This window comes from Tachyglossus aculeatus, chromosome 12 (genome assembly GCF_015852505.1).
Source record: "Tachyglossus aculeatus isolate mTacAcu1 chromosome 12, mTacAcu1.pri, whole genome shotgun sequence".
Taxonomy (NCBI): Eukaryota; Metazoa; Chordata; class Mammalia; order Monotremata; family Tachyglossidae; genus Tachyglossus; species Tachyglossus aculeatus.
In genome coordinates, this window is record NC_052077.1 from 30,212,896 (window position 1) to 30,234,529 (window position 21,634).

A 21,634-nucleotide genomic window follows, 5' to 3' on the forward strand; every position below is an offset into this window, starting at 1 on the left:
TAGAATTCACACAAAAACTCATGTTTTCATTATGGCCTCTTGCCTCTAGTAACTAAATTGTTATGGGTGGAACACTGTAATCTTTTCCATCCGAGGACCTCGGGTTCTCTTCACACACACTGATATTTTTATTCCTTTTCATTAACTATCTACCTGAAAAGTGGTGTGGCCTAGTGGAAAGAACATGGGCTTGGTAGGTGGAGAGAGGGGGAGAGTCAGGGAGACCTGGGTTCTGATCCAGGCTCTGCCACATGCCTGCTTTGTGTGACCGTGAGCAGTAATAATAATGATGGCATTTATTAAGTGCTTACTATGTGCAAAGCACTGTTCTAAGCACTGGGGAGGTTACAAGGTGATCAGGTTGTCCCACGGGGGGCTCACAGTCTTAATCCCCATTTTACAGATGTGGTAACTGAGGCACAGAGAAGTTAAGTTAAGCCCAAAGTCACACAGCTGACAATTGAACCCATGCCCTTTGACTCCAAAGCTCGTGCTCTTCTCCACTGAGCCACGCTGTTTCATTAACGTCTCTATGTCAGAGTTTCCTCATCTGTAAAAGGGGGATGAAATTCTCACTTTACCTTCTCTTTAGACTGAGCCCCACATGGGTTCTGGACTGTGACTGACTTATCTTGTATCTATCCCAGTGCTTAGTACATAGTAAATGCTCAACAAATATCAAAATAATGTCATTACTCAGTAAAGTACTGCTTTAGAAAAAATGCAGAGAATATGATCCCAGAGGAGGGTCACAATTCAGTAGAGATGGTAGATAAAATCCCTGATCCCAAGATGTTTACAGTCTAAAGGAGGAGACAGACCATTCAAATAAATTACAGACTGGGGGAAATGGGTAAGTACAAGAGTGCTATGGGGCTGAGGGTAGGATCAATTATCTAGTGCTTAAGAGGCAGAGATTCAAGTCCATTAATCCACTGAGAAGTCAAGTCCACTGAGAAGCAGCATGGCTTAATGGAAAGAGCCCGGGCTTGGGAGTCAGAGGTTGTGGATTCTAATCCTGGCTCTGCCACTTGTCAGTTGTGTGACTCTGGGCAAGTCACTTAACTTCTCTGTGCCTCAGTTACCTCATCTGTAAAATGGGGATTAAGTCTGTGAGCCCCACGTGGGACAACCCAATTACCCCCCAGCACTTAGAATAGGCTTGGCATATAGTAAGCACTTAAATACCAATATTATTATTATTATTATTAATGACAGAGAAGGGAGGAAGGGTAGGAGAAATGAGGGCTTAGTCAGGAAAGGCCTTTTGGAAGAGATATGCTTTTACTAGGATCTTGAAAGTGGGGACGTTTAGGGATCTGTCAAATAAAGACCTGGGAGTTTCAGGCCAGAAGACAAGGGAAAGTGGTTAGTGGCAAGAGAAATGAGATCAAGGTATGGTGAGTAGGTTGACAGAGGAGCAAAGTTTGTGGACTGGTTTGTAGTAGGAGATCAGCAAGGAAAAGTGGGAAGGAGAGAGCTAATTACACCAGTGGTATGGAGTTTCCTGTTTAGTGCATAAGGTAGCTGGGCAACCAATGAAGGTGTGTGAGGAATTGGTAAATGTGGCCTGAAAGTTTGCTTAGAAAAATAATCTGGGCAGCAGAGTGAAGTATGGACTGGAGAGGGGAGAGACAGAAGGCCAGCAAGGAGGCTGATGATATGGATAATGCGATGTATAATAAGTGTGTAAATCAGCACTGTAGCAGATACAGTGGAGTGGAAGGGGCAGATTCTAGAAGTGTTGGGCAGGTAGAACTGACAGAAATTGGTAACAGCCTGAATATGCATGTTGGTTAAGAGAGATGAGGAAAATGCCAAGTTTACAGGCTTGTGAGACAGGGAGGATGGTGGTATCATCCATAGCCAGGAAAGCCAGGTGGAGGACAGGGTTTGAGTGGAAAGATAAGGAGTTCTGCTTTGGGCACCTTATGTTTGAGGTGTCAGTGGGACATCCACGTAGAGATGAAATGCAAGACTGCAGTAAAGGATAGAGGTTGGGGTAGGAGAGGTATATTTGGGAACCATCTATGTAAAGAACTGAGGTCTTGGGTGAGATTGACTTCTGGTGCTTCTCTGAGTCATGCAGAGACACTCAGCTACTCACTCAACCATCATTACCACTCCCATTCCATTCTCATGGCAGCATGACCCAATGGATCATTATCACAAAGTCCTAAAACTTCAAAGAAAAGACTCTTCCTAGAAAACTAGATTCTCCTGGCCACTCAGAAATTAAGTTTTTACTGGTTTTGAACATTGGTGTGGTCATAAAATATTTGTTCCAAAGCTTTGTTAGGAAAAAAAAAACTGGTTATGGGCGGAAGGAAATAATTGTCACAGGGATATTTTTGATCCTTAAAAAAATGAGCCCACCCAAATCTAGTTCAAATAAATAATAAAGGAAAAGCAACTGAGCATGCCCATCTCTCTCCATGCGGAGAGGCAGCGTGGTTCATTGGAAAGAGCCCGGGCTTTGGAGTCAGAGGTCATGGGTTCAAATCCCAGCTCTGCCAATTATCAGCTTTGTGACTTTGGACAAGTCACTTAACTTCTCTGTGCCTCAGTTACTTCATCTGTACAATGGGGATGAAGACTGTGAGCCCCACGAGGGACAAACTGATCACCTTGTAACCTCTCCAGTGCTTAGAACAGTGCTGTGCACATAGTAAGCACTTAATAAATGCCAACATTATATTATTATTTAGACCGAGAGCCTTTTGTGGGGCAGAAACTAGGTCATCTGAGTATATATTGAATCTCTCAGCACTTAGATCAGTGCTAGGCACAAAGTAAGCCCTTAAAAATCTCACAGTTACACAAAGTTTTACTGCTCATATTGAAATGTGAACCTTGAATTCCCAAGATCAAAAGAAGGCAAATTCGATTCACCCTCCTAATTCTACCCTATAGGACTTGTAGGTTGCCAAAAGCTAAGCCAACCCAGTCATATTCTATTATTTGTGATATTTAAGTGCAACTTTGTGCCAAACACTGAACTATGTTCTGGGGTAGTTGTAATATAAACAGATTGGACAGTCTCCATCCCATATGGGAGTCAGAGTCTAAGGTAGAGAGGTGAAGAAACTGAGGCACAGAGGTTAAGTGACTTGCCCAAAGTCACACAGCAGGCAAGTGGAAAATCAAGATTAGAACCCAAGTCTCCCGACTCTATGCTCTTTCCATTCTGCCATGAGGCCAGACTACTTCGCTATTCCTCAGTGATGCAACTAGAGATTAGGCTTTCCACAAGAAGCCATTATGAAATCCAACGGAGTGAGAGCAGACACTTCAAAGTGTCAGGCAAAGTGATGAAAATTTTAAAATTCCAGGTTAAGGGTCTACCATGGGGTTTAGTCTGCGCACCAGTGGCTGTTTAATAAATTCTTATGGATGATGATGGGTGGGTTGTTTTTTAATCAGTTCTTTTCATACCGCTCTCACCGCTTGACTTGCTTTCATAACCATAATATGAACTTCTAATAAACTCCCTATCCAGCTCCCAGTTCAATATCCTGCTCTCAAGTGCTTAATCTAAGATGGCACTTCTCAAAAATACACATTCACTTTTCCGCTCTGCAAACCTTAGAATCTACCGAAGGAACAGAACTCTGATTTGTCGGTGAGCCAACCTAGATTTCTGAGGCCCCCCACTACTAGACTTTCCCATTTGTCTCATGCTACATTTGCTTATTGCAGTCATTTGAAATACTAAGTACGCAAAGACGATATTTGTTTTCCTGAGCCTTGGCGGTATTATAGCTCATAAATAACTGGTCCAGGTCACCTTGGCTCATTACCAGCTGAGAACTCTTGGGGTATCCTCTGTACAATTCTGTTCACTTTAGGAGCACAGTGTGAATGAACAATTGAATATTCACTGAGAAGTGGGAAAAAACATTACATTGTGGATAGAGCATGGGCCCACGAGTCAGAAGATCTGGGTTTTAATCCTGACTCCTCCACTGTCTGCTGTGTGACCCTAGGCAATTTACTGAAATTGTCTGTGCCTCAGTTCCCTCATCTGTAAAATGGGGATTAAGACTGTGGGCCCCAAGTGGGACAACCTGATCACCTTGTATCTATTCCAGTGCTTAGAACAGCGCTTGGCACATAGCGCTTAACAAGTACCATCATTATTAAGTATTACCTCTTGGCTTGAAATGCCAGAGAAGCTAAAAAAAAAAACCTGGAAATTTTAAGGTAAAATTCTCATCAAATACCCAAGCCCACATAGAGGCATAAGAGGATGACAGAGTTCATGGTGAGTTTTTCCATGAAATTTGCTGCAGAGGAAGAGGCACAGATGATATGGGCAGGTGAGGAGAAGGACAAGGAATGAGAATTCCACTGTCAAAGAGAAACGGCCTGGAGCTTTCTTTGTTGGAACCTACATCTAGTTGATGCTTAAGGTACGGCAGCAAAAAGAAAAGGTCATAAGCCTAAATATCATTTCTATGGATTGCAGGTAAACAATTTCTCTTCCTACCCAGGAGGACCGTATTCTCTCCCACATGTGTGATGCATGCCAACTGACATATTAGAAAAATTGGGGGCAAATAGCCCCCAAATGGTGTTTCCTTCTCCCTCAACCTACCTGGGAATTTTGGACAGGGCAGGTGTGAGGAAGACTGGTATGCTCTCTCTCAGCTAAAGAAATTCTCCATCAAGAATCAGACATCCATTAGGCAGAGTCTGCCTATAGGGTTAACAGTGTAGGTCCAGAAAGTCCTTATTAAACCAGAATCTTGATCCCTACTTGCAGTAGACCCAAATCCTCAGCTATTAATCTAGAGTGAGACTTTTCCCTTGGGAGATTGATGTTGGGGATTCTTTAGCTGTATAACCCCCAACAAAATGGGCCGTCCTATATTCAGGGCCTTTAAAGGAAGATATGGTATTAACTCGAGCCAGGATATGATTGTGAAGTCTACATGACTCCCAGCAACCATGGTTGAACCAAGCTAATGATCAAAATTAAGGATTTATTCTAACTCAAAGGAAGAGGATCACAATTGAAAATACTGAACTGGAAATATGTCAGGTAGTAATTCACTGATGTTCAAGACTGTCAGAATGAAACTAAGACTATAATTAACTGTTAGATACTATTTTCCTATCAAATACCCCACAGATTGTGTTAATGACCAAATTAATTTGCTCTAGTTTCATTTTTACCTCAGTTAGACCTTGAAGAAAGAGAAGTAAATCAACTCATAAAATCTCTTCTGATTAGGTCTCAGACAGAGAAGCACATACCATACCCAACCAGAAGCCCTAACAGTCTGACTTCCTTTTGCTCTTCTTTCAAGAGAGCATCCCTACTCCCTTTCCTCTGCCCCAGCAGGGAGAAGCCCTCTTATTATTGGCAAGTAATTCTAGTAGAATCTCCACTGGTTGCCCATCCACTTCCAAATCAAACAGAAACTCCTTATCATCGGCTTTGGAATACTCAATTAGCTCTCTCCCACTTACCTTAATTACAATAATAATGATAATATAATAAAAAGAATATCATTGTGGTATTTGTTAAGCACTTACTATGTACCAGGCACTGTACTAAGTGTTAGGGTGAATACAAGCAAATTTGTTTGGACACAGTCCCTGTCCCACATGGGGCTCACTGTTAATTCCCATTTTAAAGATGAGGTGACTGAGGCACAGAGAAGTGAAGTGACTTGGCCAAGGTGACACAGCAGACAAGTGGTGGAGTCAGAATTAGAACCCAGGTCCTTCTGGTCCATGTTCTATCTACTAGACCACACTGCTTCTTACTAAACTCCTACTACAATGCAGCTAGGCACTTTATGCCTCCATCACCAACTACTCACTGAATCTCAATCTCATTATTTCTCCAGTGACTGACCTTGAACTCCCTCCCCTCATATACAATAGTCCACCATCCTCCCTATTTTCAAAGCCCTATTAAACTCATAACTCCTCCAAGGGGCCTTCCCCAATTAATCCCTCATCTCTCCTAATTGTTCTCCCTTCTGCATTGCCTCTGTCCTTGGATCTGTAGCAGTGAGAAGCAGCGTGGCTCAGTGGAAAGAGCCCGGGCTTGGGAGTCAGAGCTCATGGGTTCTAATCCCGGCTCTGCCACTTGTCATCTGTGTGACTTTGGGCAAGTCACTTCACTTCTCTGTGCCTCAGTTCCCTCATATGTACAATGGGCATTAGGACTGTGAGCCCCACGTGAGCCAACCTTGATTACCTTGCATCCCCCCAGTGTTTAGAACAGTGCTTGGCACACAGTAATAGCTTAACAAATACCAACATTGTTATTATTACTATTATCTGTACCCTTTAAGCACTTCATATACTCACACCATCAGCCCCACAGTACTTACGTACAGATTCATACGTTACTTTGATGTCTGTCTCCTTCTCCCCGTGGGACAACCTGACCACCTTGTATCCTCCCCAGCGCTTAGAACAGTGCTTTGCACATAGTAAGCACTTAACAAATGCCATTATTATTATTATTATCATTCTCTTGACTCTATGTTCCTTGTGGGCAGGGAACATGACTAGCAATTCCATCATATTGTACTCTCCCAAGTGCTCAATAAATTGTTCTGCACACAGTAAGCACTGAATAAATGCTGTTAACTGATAGTGCTCCTTTGATGTTCCAAACGTTTCTTGTTTTGTTTTTTTTTTTTTTGATGGGAGGGGTGAGGTGGGAGTTAGAACTAGTCATCTGCCAGTCCCACAATCTGGCAGCCTAATACAAACACATTCTGGTTTTTACCACCTTTTACCCAAATGAGCAACTGACACTGGGGACTGGGGGTGCTGGGGGGAGAGGAAGAGAAAAAGTCACGTGCAGTGCTTTACTCTGAGCTTCTCAGTATGTCTCAGATCATGATGCCAAGTCACAGGGCTGCATTTATTTTCCCTGCGTCATTTAGGGTGAACTTATCCAATCAGGGTTACTGGGGGAGGATCTGAGCAAGTTCATGGTCCTTCCGGATGTTTCCCAAACATTCAGAGAAGCAGCGTGGCTCAGTGGAAAGAACACGGGCTTTGGAGTCAGAGGTCATGGATTCAAATCCCACTCCACCAATTGTCAGCTGTGTGACTTTGGACAAGTCACAACTTCTCTGTGCCTCAGTTACCTCATCTGTAAAATGGGGATTAAGCCTGTGAGCACCCTGTGGGAAAACCTGATCACCTTGTAACCTCCCCAGCACTTAGAACAGTGCTTTGCACATAGTAAGAACTTAATAAATGCCCTCATTATTATTATTATTCAGAGCTTAACGGAATTTCAGTTGATTGCACTAGAAAAGGAAAAGTGAAAAACTAAAGCAAATCCAAATGCCTTCACACTCTAGACATAGAGACTTTGGTATACCTCAAAACTACCATATAAACATATAGACAAAATGTCCTTAGCCCTGAGTATATGCACTCATACGGAGACAAGATACTTAGCAAGGTGACCCAGTGTATATCCCAGAAGGTAGGAAGAAAGAAAGCCAGTCAGGGTCCCCTCATCTGAATTAAAACGCACCTTGCAACTTGCTAATTGGTACTCCCTCCTAGGTGATTCTGAGAAATGTGGGCTTTGGGAAAATTAGTTGCCAGGCAACAGGAGCTGCAGGAATGTGAGTCCTACTTTCCCTGCAGTTCTTTGACCTCAGGTCCACGTCCATCAATTACCCAATCAATAAATTGTATTTTTTGAATATATACTGTGTGCACAGCAATGTGCTGGAGAGAATATAGTACAGACATGATCCCAGACTTCAAGTAGTTTACAATCCAAGTCTCAACTCTCCTCCAGCAATAATATGAACATTAGCTCACAGTATATCTACCAATAGGAAATGGCCTTTTAACAATGGGGTAAGATTCACATTCATGAATACTAACAAGCTGATCAGCAAGAACAAATTCAGATAATACATATTTGCTTATATTTTAAAACGAGAAAAGATAGCATTTTTAAAATTCAAACTGAAGGGGGACTTATTTGTTTTAACACAGATTTGACACACGGGACACTTAATCAGATGCAAGATATTTAAGCAACCTGTAATGCCAGAACCTTTCCTATGTTATATTGTACTCTCCCAAGCACTTAGGAAAGTGCTCTGCACACAGTAAGCACTAAATAAATGATTGACTAAGGAAGGTTTTTGGCTAACACGGTTGATTAGGAAGAAATGAATTCAGCTCAAGTTAAAGTCCATTGGATTTGTGGCTAACTTACACCTTTTCTGTGTCCCACCTACGAATGTTGACCTGGGTGTCTGAGCTGACATTGACACCTGTTGAGCAGAGATAAAAAATAAGAAGGCAACTACCTCCCTGCCTTGGAAAAACTGTACCTTTCTTAGCAGGCATATGGCAATACAAACATCTAGAGGGAAACCATTTAGAAATCTGGCACTGAAAAAATCCAGTGCCTAAAGACCCCACTGGGTTGTGGGAGGGAGAAAGGAAAGTTGGAAGGGAGAGCATTCCATTAAATACTGAATCGACAATAGTAGCCCCATTTCTAAAGAGATTTTTAGCTATCATTATCATCACCACAGCATTTGCTAAGAGGCTGTCTGGTGCACAGCATAGGCGTTACCACCATTAGTCCTTTCCCTCAGTTTACAGGGAAATGGGAAATAGGACAAAATAGCCCCACAAAGCCCTGGTAAAACTGTTACATAAAGGGGAAGATGTTAGAGATGCAGAAATTGTATCCTGAAGATTCCTAGTCTAAATCTGCATAAGGCGAATTTCAAGGGAGGAGGTAAACAAGTGTCTCTTCCTCCAAAAATGTTGACCCTTTCTTCCCAGGACCACTGATGCTAATATTACTTGGTAATGCTAGATTACCCCCAACCTTCAAACATATTTGGGTAAAACTATTATTGCTTTTAATAATAAATAAGCAATAAAACTTGGTATTTCACTGAATCTGCTTCTTTTCAGCTCAAGGCAGTGAATTACATATGGATAGCTGAAGGAGAAAGGCAAGAAAGGACAGCATGACATGACTACGTATTGTGACCTCACTGACTTCCTTTTTAATTATTTATTTGGTCCTCTAGTCGACTTCCAGGGAAGTAGCAATCTATTTTGAGTTAGTAGAGGGACTGGATTTGTGGCTCTGCTCCACGCTGCTCAACCTCTCTGATAAAGGTCACACAGCACCTCCTGAAATGGTGAGCTAATAACTTAAGAAGTAGTGAGAAGCAATGGTGCATGAAACCTTTTCCAATATCAAGGCTCAGAGTGAGACTAAAGGCTAATTTCTCAATGGTAGTGGGCAAGATGACGAAATTGGGTATCAAGGTGGTTAACAATTCTGAGAAAGCAAATTAAAATTCATATTTAGGGGAAAACCGACCGGATTTAGAGAAAAATACTACCTCTTCAATGTTTGTGACACTCATCAAGAGTATGTGAGAAGACTAAAAAGAATCAAATAAATGGAATACCAAGTCTGAGAAGTTTACAAAAAACACTAGCTTGAATACCTAAAGATATTCTTATATATTTTGACACAGTGGCAGTAATTATGACTGGAGAAGCATTAGTAAATGCCACTCATAATTTGCAAGAATTTTTGCTGCAGTTTAGGAGAATGAATGGTGGAATAAAGTTTAGATATTTGGAGGAGTTATCGTCACCACATCGATCCCTAGTCTTCTCAGATGCTCAAACTGAATGAATACTGCTTATTTTCTCTTTACTGACACCACATTTTTCACTCTCAATCGTTTATATTCATAAATACAGCAAGTTTCTCCCGTGCCAGCTCAGAGTACCTTTTACAAACTAGCAAATGACCCATAACATCTTTGTGAGGAACATAGGTTAGTAGTAAGGGAAAGAGTTTTTAAAACCCCATCTTAAAGAAAACCAGATATTGCTACCAAATGGTAGTAATGATAACTCCCAGGGTGAGGTAGGGAATGTATATTTTACAAATGGGTTGCATTATATTGGCAACAACTATACTGATGATGAAGGTATTTGTTAAGTGCTTAGTATGTGTCAACCACAGTACTAAGCGCTGGGATAGATACAAGCTATGCTGGTTGGACACCGTCCCTGTCCCACAGGAGGCTCACCATTTTAATCCCCATTTTACAGATGAGGTAACTAAGGCACAGAGAAGTTTAGTGATTTGTCACAGCATACAAGTTAAAGAGCCTGGATTAGAACCCAGGTCCTTCTTACTCCCAGGCCTGTGCTCTATCCATTAGGCTATACTACACACATCAGCCAAGCTAGCTCTCTTTCTCCCTTCAAAGCCCTACTGAAAGCTCGCCTCCTCCAGGAGGCCTTCCCAGACTGAGCCCCCCCTTTTCCTCTCCTCATCCTCCCCATTGCCCCCACTCCCTCCCTACAACACTTATGTACATTTGTACATACTTATTACTCTATTTTATTAGTATGTATATAGCTATAATTCTATTTATTCTGATGGTATTGACACCTTTCTCTTGTTTTGTTGTCTGTCTCCCTCTTCTAGGCTGTGAGCCGTTGTTGGGTAGGGACCGTCTCTCTATGTTGCAGATTTGTACTGCCCAAGTGCTCCGCACACAGTAAGCTCAATAAATACAAATGAAAGAATGAATGAATTCACTGCTGCACTACTTCAGAGAAATAATAATAATAATAATGATGGCATTTATTAAGCACTTACTATGTGCAAAGCACTGTTCTAAGCACTGGGGAGGTTACAAGGTGGTCTGGTTGTCCCACGGGGGCTCACAGTCTTAATCCCCATTTTACAGATGAGGTAACTGAGGCACAGAGAAGTTAAGTGACTTGCCCAAAGTCACACAGCTGACAAGCAGAAGAGCTGGAATTAGAACCCATGACCTCGACTCCCAAGCCCAGGCTCCTTCCCCTGAGCCACACTGCTTCTCTTATCAAAAAACCACTTGCCTAAATAACAGTCTGAATCAGTCAGAAAAGTGAACAACCCAGAACAAATACCAAAATGAAGAGTTTACCAAACATGCATATCAAGCTGTCCTAGACACAAGGAGTGGACGAGGCCAACTATTAGATAATTTAATGAAATCAAATTTGGGACTAATATCCCACCTAGTTGGAAAGGCAGTGGTCATGCAGATTCATTCCCCAAGAAGTCTGCCATAAAGCAGGCTTCTACAGCATGCAACATAATGCCATGTTAAATAAAATTCCCCAATAAAATGAGGATCGATGGAATCAGCGCCCCATAAAGAGAGATTCTGAAACAGTAAAAAAAAAAAAAAAAAAAAAAAAAAAAAAAAAAAAGCTATCATCAAACTATGCCTCCTGGGCATATTGATGATGATACACAGTAAAACAAAGCTTGCATTCCACCTGAAAACTGAAGTCAGCTGCTGCAAATAAACCAACATGGCACACAGCTCTAAAGAAAGGACTGAGTCAAGCATCAGAGGCTTCAAAATAATAATAATGGCATTTATTAAGCGCTTACTATATGCAAAGCACTGTTCCAAGTGCTGGGGAGGTTACAAGGTGATCAGGTTGTCCCACAGGGGGCTCACAGTCTTTATCCCCATTCTACAGATGAGGTCACTGAGGTCCAGAGAAGTGAAGTGACTGGCCCAAAGTCACACAGCTGACAAGTGGTGGTCGGGATTAGAACCCGTGACCTCTGAGCCACTGAGCCACACTGCTTCTCATTTATAATAATAATAATAATGTTGGCATTTGTTAAGCGCTTACTATGTGCAAAGCACTGTTCTAAGCGCTGGAGGGGGGTACAAAGTGATCAGATTGTCCCACGTGGGGCTCACAGTCTTAATCCCCATTTTACAGATGAGGTAACTGAGGCTCCGAGAAGTTAAATGACTTGCCCAAGGTCACACAGCAGACATGTGGCGGAGCCGGGATTCAAACCCATGACCTCTGACTCCAAAGCCCGTGCTCTTTCCACTGAGCCACGTTGCTTCCCTCATTATAAGGAATGAGAGCCAAGGAGGCAAAAGAAAATAGAGTGCCGGATGTTGCAAACATTAAACGTGAAAAATAGCATGATGTAATGGAAAAAGCACAGACCAGAGAGTCAGAAGGTCATGAGTTCTAAGCCCGGCTCCACCACCTGTCTCCTGGGTGACCTAGGGCAAGTCCCTTCACTTCTCTGTGCCTCAGTTACATCACATGCCAAATGGGGATTGATACTGTGAGTTCTTGTGGGACATACACTGTGTCCAATACTATTTGCTTGTATACACCCCAGTACTTAGTACAGTGCCTGGCACAGAATAAGCACTTAAATACCATTAATAATAATTTTGGTATTTAAGTGCTTACTATGTGCCAAGCACTGTTCTAAGCGCTGGAGGAGATACAAGGTAATCGGATTGTCCTACATGGGGCTCACAGTCTTAATCCCCATTTTCCAGATGAGATAACTGAGGCACAGAAAAGTTAAATGACTTGCCCGAAGTCACACAGCTGATCAGTGGTGGAGCCGGGATTAGAACCCATGACCTCTGACTCCCAAGCCATCTCTAGATGTTGCCACCTTGTACTTCCCAAGCACTTAGTACAGTGCTCTGCACACAGTAAGCACTCAATAAATACGATTGAATGAATGAATGAAAGGATGAGGCAATTTTGGAGACTGAATAGCAATGAAAACCATTCATAACACAGTGCTACCACCTGTCAATATCATAGGCTTGACTGCTAAAATTCACATATATATGCTTCCTACATCCTATATTTAATGGGGCCTGCCCTCTATTTCCTGCCGTGGTCTTCTTATCAAAGGAATCAAAGCAATTAGCTCATCAAAAGAATTTTACCTCTTTTGGCTCTCAGAGATATTTGCATTAGACCACTCCTGATTTCATTTTTCATTTTTCCTGGTATCTTTGAAATGTATTCAACCTAGCCACCGATACTTCCTAGAAGTGATTTTTCTTGCTGTCACCCTATGTCAACTATGAGCTCTATTCCTTAATTCCAATCTATTGACTGTATTCTAGATTTAGCCCCAACAGAGAAAATAAGATATTTTTATGTACTTTTCAGATAAGACCCGGTTATTAAGGAAGCCCTATGCATTAGGTTCTGAGAGTCACTTCTCCAGTACAACACACTCCATGTGGCATGAGATTCCCCCTACTCACACCTTATTTGGAAAAGTGCTTTTTATTAAAATCATACCACCCCCATTCTGCTATCGGCCTCAAACATTTCCAGACGATTAAGACTGAGGTTGCATGAAAGAGATTTCTAGCCCTCTTGCCATTACCAAAACTGACTGTTTTGCACTGAGAACCAATAAACTGTACATTTAGATGATAATTTGAGTTCCTAGCATTTTTTTTTTCCCCAACAGACACAGCCTTAGGAATGATATGAGATAATGACTCAATTTGATGGGAATTCTCTACTGCTGGAGAGCAGTTTCAGTCAGATGATTTTTTTTTGTGCTGGGTCCTTGCTCTCAATAGAAGAAACCAATCATGCATAATCTTTGGAAGACAATAGTCCTAAACGACGTCAGGCTAAAGATGAGCCTTAGTGTGTTCACTTTGCCAATGGATCTGAGAGCATGCACTACAGATATACCACAATATTTAAACTTGTTCCAAACTTCTCCCTACCAGAACCCACAACACATAATGGTAAATCACCCTTCCAAGTCCCACCCATATCTTTTCTTCACAGTTTAATGCGAAAGACTATCATCTATGTTCCAGCTGAAGCAGTAAATGTGAGATTCACCACATTCTTCTCACATCCTTTTCAAAAGATGACTAAAGAACAGGATCAGGATTGTTTACTTCCTTTCCTTGGAGGCCACTTAAGAAAGAGAAGGAGTGATCCTTCTCCCTTCTGCATCAGTCAATCAATAGTATTTATTATGCGCTGACTGAGTGCAGCATCCTGTCCTATGTACCTGGGAGAGTATAACAGAACTGGTAGAAATGTTCCCTGCCCATAAGGAGCTTACAGTCTATAGGAGGAGATGGCATAAATGTAAATAGATAAATTAGGGATAGAGACATAAGTGTGTTGGTGGGGGAACTGAGGTTGGGATGAATAAAGAGTACAAATCCAAATGCAAGAGCACTGAAGAAGGGAATGGGAGAAGAGGAAATGAGGGCTTAGCTGGGGAAGGCCTCTTGGAGGAGATGTGAATTTTTACACTTTAATCTGTATGTACCCTTTGAGCACTTGGTATTCACCCCAACCTCAGATCCACAGCAATTATGTCCATAATTAATTTATATTAACATCTGTCTTTCCCTCTAGACTGCGTGGTTGTTGTGGGTAGGGAACATGTCTTCCAGCTTAGTTATATTGCACTCTCCCAAGCTCTTAATGTAGTGCCTCTGAGCACACACCAAGTGGAAAATAAATAACACCAACAGATTTAGTTTTCTTCTGGGAGATGAAAGAAAATGCAAGGTAAAACTTAAGAATGGAAAAGATGGTAAAGTTTCATGGCCTAATCCCATGGACACATAGGGCCCAGTTTAATAACACTGAGGTTGCTTAGGGAAGCAGTGTGGCTCAGTGGACGTGGACGGGCTTGGGAGTTGGAGGACGTGGGTTCTAATCCTGCATCCACTGCTTGTCTGCTACGTGACCTTGGGTAAGTCACTTAACTTCTCTGTGCCTCAGTTACCTCATCTGTAAAATGGGGATTAAGACTGTGAGCTCCACGTGGGACAACCTAATTACCTTGCATGCAACCCAGCACTCAGAACAATGCTTGGTACGTAGTAAGCGCTTAACAAATACCATTATTATTATTATTCTGAGGACCTTGACCAACAAAACTGTTATCTTAGATTCTTGGATGAGAAAGGCCTGGGAACCATCTCATTGTTCCTTCTTACCCCAGGAAGTCAAATCAAGTTTGTGACTCCGTCCATACTTCCTAGTGACACAACAGGTTGGCGTGGCTGTGGTGATTGGGAAGAGGCAGGGAAGCAGAGATTGGGTTGACTTTTAAAATTCTCAGTGATTTGGCTTGGAAGCAGAGGGGAAGTAGAGAGAAGGAGTCACCCAGCTGATAATAATTACCATTCATGTTAAGCACTTGCTATGTTCCAATCACTGTTCTAAGCACAGGGATAGAGAATAATAACGGCATTTATTAAGTGCTTACTATGTGCAAATCACTGTTCTAAGCACTGAGGAGGTTAAAAGGTGATCAGGTTGTCCCACGGAGAGCTCACAGTCTTAATCCCCATTTTACAAGTTAGGTTGGACACAGTCCCTGTCCATTTTGGGCTCACACTCTTAATTCTCTCTTTTTTACAGATGAGGTAACTGAAGTACAGAGAAGTTAAGTGACTTGCCCAAGGTCACACAGCAGACAAGTGGTGGAGCCGGGGTTAGAACCCATGACCTTTTGACCAGAGACAGGGATCACCGCACAGCAATCAGGACCCCTTTTGCATGCCTCTCCTCAAGTGCCCCATTGTGAGGTTGGGGATGTAGGTCCTATTCACACAGTTGTTCAGTATGAGGCTTTGTGTAAATGAGGAATTTGGATCAGTCTATTAAAACTGAATTTCTGATGACACCTGCAATCACAAATCATGAAAGGAACAGTCATTCACTCATTTACTGAACACCTAATAGGTATGGAGCATTGTACTAAGTGTTTAGGAGGGTACGATAATAGTAGAGAAATGTGATTGGGCTGACCCCCAAGGAGCTCACAACTTATCTTTAGAATTAAGAAAGCAAAGGCTGAATAAACATCCAAATAAAACTGATCTTTCTGCTCTGGAGATGGGTCCGTGAGGAAAAAGTGTTCAGCTACTTTCCTGGTATGGTAGATTATAAAAAGTTCAATCGGCCCTAGTGTCATATTAAGCTTTTTTTTTTTTTTCCTTTTGGAACAACAGGGGATTTTAATCCCCGGTTAAATCCAGACATGACAAACCAGCACTATTGACAAGCAATATTATTTCTCCAATGAATGAATAAAAGTTCAGATTGGCTGATCAAATGATTCTCGCATCTAGAAATCCATCAGAAAGTTGTCACAATCTGGTAGACCTCATGACTAAATTAGTTTGTTCTTAGGCGAGAAACAGTGTTCTGATATTCACTGCTATCTAATAGAGTTTAGCAAAAGAAGGAATCCAATTAAATTTCCCTGGAAAAAAAATTATCTAAACTTTTAATTTTCTTAAATAAGGAAAAGGAGTCATTTGCACTCCAAAGGTTTCTTCTCTCAAAGACCAGCATAGTGGGACTTATGAGATATGGAAGTATTTCAGTAAATCCCTGGAGCCCCAGAACTGTGTGTCTTCTTTCAAAACTCTTCCAGGGTACATTTCCTTAAAAGAAAAAGCAAATCAAGCAATTAAAGAAATCAATTACTTCAAGAAATTTAGTTGAGTTTAATCAATCTATCATTGGTCGTTGATATTTATTGACTTTGGGCAAGTCACTTCACTTCTCTGTGCCTCAGTTACCTCATCCCTTCTAGACTGTGAGCACACTGTTGGGTAGGGACCATCCCTATATGTTGCCAACTTGTACTTCCCAAGTGCTTAGTACAGTGCTCTGCACACAGTAAGCGCTCGATAAATACGATTGAATGAATGGTATTTAGTTCTGTGTGAAGAGCACGGACTAAGCACTTGGGAGAGTACAACTGGAGCTTACAGTCTAGTGGTTAAGAAGGTTTAACTTCCTTTATTGGGAGCTGCACATTTCTAAACCTCTTACCCCATCCTGAAATTAAATGAACCCTCCATATAAGCCTAGATGCCGCCCAACACACATTCTTGTGAGCCTTTGTCAAGTCTACTCGTTTGTCATGTTTAGAATTCCAGCCATGGTTCTTTGATCCCAAAAGAGGCTGCTGCTAGTTGAATAATAACAATAATAATAATGATGGTATTTGTTAAGCGCTTACTATGTGCAAAGCACTGTTCTAAGCCCTGGGGCGGGGGGGATACAAGGTGATCAGGTTGTCCCGTGTGGGGCTCACAGTTTTAATCTCCATTTTACAGATGAGGTAACTGAGGCACAGAGAAGTGAAGTAACTTGCCCACCGTCTCATAGCAGACAAGTGGAGGAGGTGGGATTAGAACCCATGACCTCTGACTCCGAAGCCCGGGCTCTTTCCACAGAGCCACGCTGCTTCTCGTGAATCACCTCTGAACAGAACATAGGTCCCTTATCTTCAGTTCCAATAGTCTTCATCCAGTGCAGAAGGCCAGGGCCTTTCCACCAAGGGAGTTAACACCAGAGTTAATGTCAGTCTCTCTCTCCCGGACATTATTCACAGCCACCTCACAGAACTTATGTCTTGTCTTACGCTGTCGAGGCATCTCTGACCCATAGCGACTCCATGGACACACCTCTCCCAGTAAGCCTTACTTCCATCTGCAATCGTCCTGGTGGTGGATCCATAGAGTTTTCTTGGTAAAAATACCAAGGTGGTTTACCATTGCCTTCTTCCATTCAGTAAACTTCAGAATCAACCCTCAACTCTCACCCATGCTGCTGCTGCCCAGCACAGGTGAGTTTTGACTTGTAGCAGATTGCCTTCCACTTGCTAGCCACCGCCCAGCCTAGGAATGGAATGGGCATGGCTCTGCCTGACTTTCCCTCCTATAGCTGAGACTGGTAGAGTACTGGAAACTGTCCAGATTTGATCCTGAGAGGGGTACACATATGAACATATCTATAATTTATCGATTCATCAATGTTAATGTCAATGTCTTCCTCTACCCTATAAACTCCTTGTGGCTAGGGAAGGAGTCTACCAACTCTGTTGCATTGTACCTTCCCAAGCGCTCTACACAGAGTAAGTGCTCAATAAATACCACTGACAGATTTTTCTAGGACTGGAGGAAAGCCACGGCATTTCAGCAATGGCTCTGGAAGGTGGATTGACCAGTTCTGGACATAAACTGGAACTCAACTAAGATATAGGGAGAAGTCAGTAAGCCACGCTTCCAGAGAAATGTATGTGACATGCGTGATGTGGATGGATTTCCCTTCCCCTTTTTATCTGATAGACCACAGCTTTCCCCATCTTCATAGTCCCTCCGGAAGGTCTTCCCTAATTAATCTTTAATTTCCCCGCCTTGTATCCCTCATCCACCATTACTGACCTTCCACACTGCTCAAGCACTTAGGTTGTCACAGCTCCAATAACTCTTATGTACATATACTTCATTACTCTCCCATCTGTAATATAAGTATTTGTCCCCCAAGCCAGAGTACACTGAGCCTATTTCTTTCCCATAGTTATAATTAATTTTCATTTTAGTCTCACCCAACTAGACTGTAAGCTCCTTGAGGACAAGAACCATGTGTACCAAATTTATTGCACTCTCCCAAGCACTTAGTACAGTGCTGTGCACAGAGTAAACATGCAGTGAATACTAGAGAGCGGCGAGCGTGGGCTTTTGAGTCAGGGGTCATGGGTTCAAATCCCAGCTCTTCCAATTGTCCACTGTGTGACTTTGGGCAAGTCACTTCACTTCTCTGTGCCTCAGTTCCCTCATCTGTAAAATGGGGATTAAGATTGTGAGCCCCCTGTGGGGCAACCTGATCACCTTGTAAACTCCCCAGTGCTTAGAACAGTGCTTTGCACATAGTCAGCGCTTTAATAAATGCCATCAATCTATATATATATTGTTTGAGTCGAATACTTTCTTAATATTTGTGGTGTCTTAAGTGGCTTATTGTGCCAAGCACTGAGCAAAGTACTCATATAGACACATGACAGTTAGGCTGTACACAGTCACTGTCCCACAAGGACATCACAGTCTAAAAGTTGGGAGAAAATACTGGCATCCCCAGTATTCAGATGAGCCAACTGAGGCAGGCCACCCCTAACGTTTTTCTATTCCCCTAAGCCTTAATACAGTGCTCTGCACACAATAGAGGATCAAAACATATTATTGATGCTGGTGATGTTTGTGATAAATTTGTTTTTAAGTCTCAGTACTAGTTCAGCCATCAAATGAAGGTTCTCAGCTCTTCAGCCCTCTAGCTTCAGCACTCTTCAATCAGTCAGTCAATCAGACCACTGCACTATTCACTTGGGAGAGTACAGTATAACAGAATGGTTAGACAAATTCCTGGCCCACTGATCCCTGGGCTTGGCCATTCTCTGAGACTAGCAGTTTTGAGATGCTAACAGAGATTCTTATGGGTTCATAAATTCACTCTCAGGAGATGAGAAACAAAGGTACAAAACAAGAGTGGGTTTCACTACCCAAGTGATAGAGCCCCTTCTGGCAGTAGCTGATTGCCAGTTGTCAGAAAGACAAGTGCTTTATGATGTTTACCTAGAAATTCACATTTTCTAATTAAGTATTAGACACTTTGTGGATGGCTTTCAAATGTTTTCTGATTCTGCAGTCGGGTCATAGCAAGGGGGCTCTGCCTTTTCCAAGTTTAAATTATTGAAGCTCATAAATGTGCTCTAATTATGCAAATCCCATCACACTTAAACCCACACACCTACTATATGATAACTTTTCTAATGTTAGGGTTGTTTTTGCCTGACCACATGAGTTTCAAAAGTTGAAAGGCAAACCATCAAATAAGCAGATAAGTAGTCCCATTGTGCACCAAACAAGGCTAATTGAAAAACTCTAGTTAAACTCTAGCAGGTCAGATAATTCCCCCAATTAAAATGTTTGTTTGTGCTGTATCTAATGACAATGAAGTGAGAGAGACGCAAGCAGTGGAACAAAAGTGAAGACTGGAACAAAAACAGCAGGAAAATAAAGGAAAAAACAAAGGGAAGCATGTGAGTTGTTATTCTTTGTTTTGTTTCTTTAATAGAGAAATTGACAGTTGGGTCCTTGAGGTTAGGTAAATTGTTTGAGGGCTTAATTAACAAAGCACTTTGGGAGTTACCAGCCCTGTGTGTGGAATGCTTTTTACTAAACTTGTGCTGTGTATCCAGAAAACTGCTAGCACAGGGGTAGATACAAAACGATCGAATTAATCAATTTCATCTATTGAGCTCTTACTGTTTGCAGAGGACTATATGAACTATTTAGAAAACGGAGTACATTATAACAGAGTTGACAGACATGTTTCCTGCCCACAAGGAGCTTGCAGTTTAGAGGTAATTGGACACAGTTCCTGCCATCTAAGAGACTGCGAGAACAGGTATCTTATTCCCATTTTACAGTTGAGGAAACTGAGGCACAAAGGGATTAAGTTACTTGCCTAGGTTCATGCAACAGGTAAATCACAGAGCTGGGATTAGAGCTCAGGTCTCCTGACTCCCAGTATTCAAGTCTTTCTACTAAGCCACGATATCCAGAAAATTTTACCAAGCAACGGACCTTCAAACAACTTCTCTGCTTTTCCAAGGAGCTTTCAAAAAATTAAATAAATTGCCAGTTGGTTTCAGAGTTTTAGCTGGCAGAGGGGAAAAAATGTCACCCAACTCTAGTATCATCCAATTCAAAGGTCAGTGGGCTTCTCTCATACCACCTAAACAATTCCATTCACAGTCTGAGCAGTCTACAGTCTTTATATATAGAGGCAGGCCTCTGTTTTATCCACCTTGGAGATACAACCAATATTTTATGATCGATTACCCCATGCATATAGTTGAAGGACTCCAAAATTTTGACTTATAGGTAAGTAAATCTCTTCCATTCCCCTTCCCATCTTCACTGAGATTGAACTATGAACAATATTAATGGATCTTTCTGAAAGGGCTGCCCGCCATTTGTGTCTGATTATCAAGGCCTAGAAGAGATCCTCATAAGATGACCAAAGAAGTTCTCGAACTGGGGAGGCAGTTTAGAAATGGTGCTGATGAGTTAACTGCACCTCATTCAGATCCATTTTTTCCAATGAGGACATCAAACTATAATAATGGAGGTATTTGCTAAGTGTTGGTTATGTGCCGAACACCGTACTAAGCACTGGGGTAGAGTCAAGATAAGTAGAGTGGACGTATTCCCTGTCCCTCATTGGGTTCTCAGTCTAAATGTGAGTGAGAAAAGGTGTTTAATCCCCATTTTACAGATAAAGAAACTGAGATGCAGAGAAATGACTTTCCCAAGGTCACCCAGCAGACAGACGGCAAAGCTGGGATTAGAACCCATATCCTCTGACTCTCAGGCCAGTACTATTTCCACCAGACCACACTACTTCCCATTGTAGGGTGTCACAGCAAATGAACTTGGGGCTTCTCCACTGCCAGATAAGATTTTGCTATTAAGGTTTTACATTAATTTTCATGAAAGCAGATGAAATCAAATATGACTGAATAAGAATCAGCAGCAGAGAAGCAGCGTGGCTCAGTGGAAAGAGCCCGGGCTGTGGAGTCAGAGGTCATGGGTTCAAATCCTGACTCTGCCAATTGTAAGCTGTGTGACTTTGGGCAAGTCACTTCACTTCCCTGGGCCTCCATTACCTCATCTGTAAAATGGGGATTAAGACAGTTAGCCCACTGTGGGACAACTTGATTGCATTGTAACCTCCCCAGGACTTAGAACAGTGCCCTGTACATAGTAAGTGCTTAATAAATGTTATAATTATTATTATTATTCTAAGAAAAGAGCCTAATAGTGAAAGGCATTAAAAGCTATCCAAAAGTCAACAAAAGATGTTTTAAAGAGCGAGAAAAGAAAAATGTTGTTGCTCTCATTATTTGGTTTTTTGATTTTTTTCTTTTCCCTTG

The 21,634-nt window shown here is 41.9% G+C and overlaps 1 protein-coding gene and 1 non-coding gene across 2 annotated transcripts in view; both read right to left on the reverse strand.

Annotated features, from left to right (window-relative positions):
• Positions 1-21,634, reverse strand: part of MARCHF1 (membrane associated ring-CH-type finger 1) — a 520,911-nt gene that overhangs the window by 323,887 nt on the left and 175,390 nt on the right. The gene's annotated exons all lie outside the window — the stretch shown is intronic.
• On the reverse strand, positions 17,496-17,633 carry LOC119935974. The gene has a single exon (XR_005453569.1). It is a non-coding gene; the product is annotated as a small nucleolar RNA SNORA7 (small nucleolar RNA).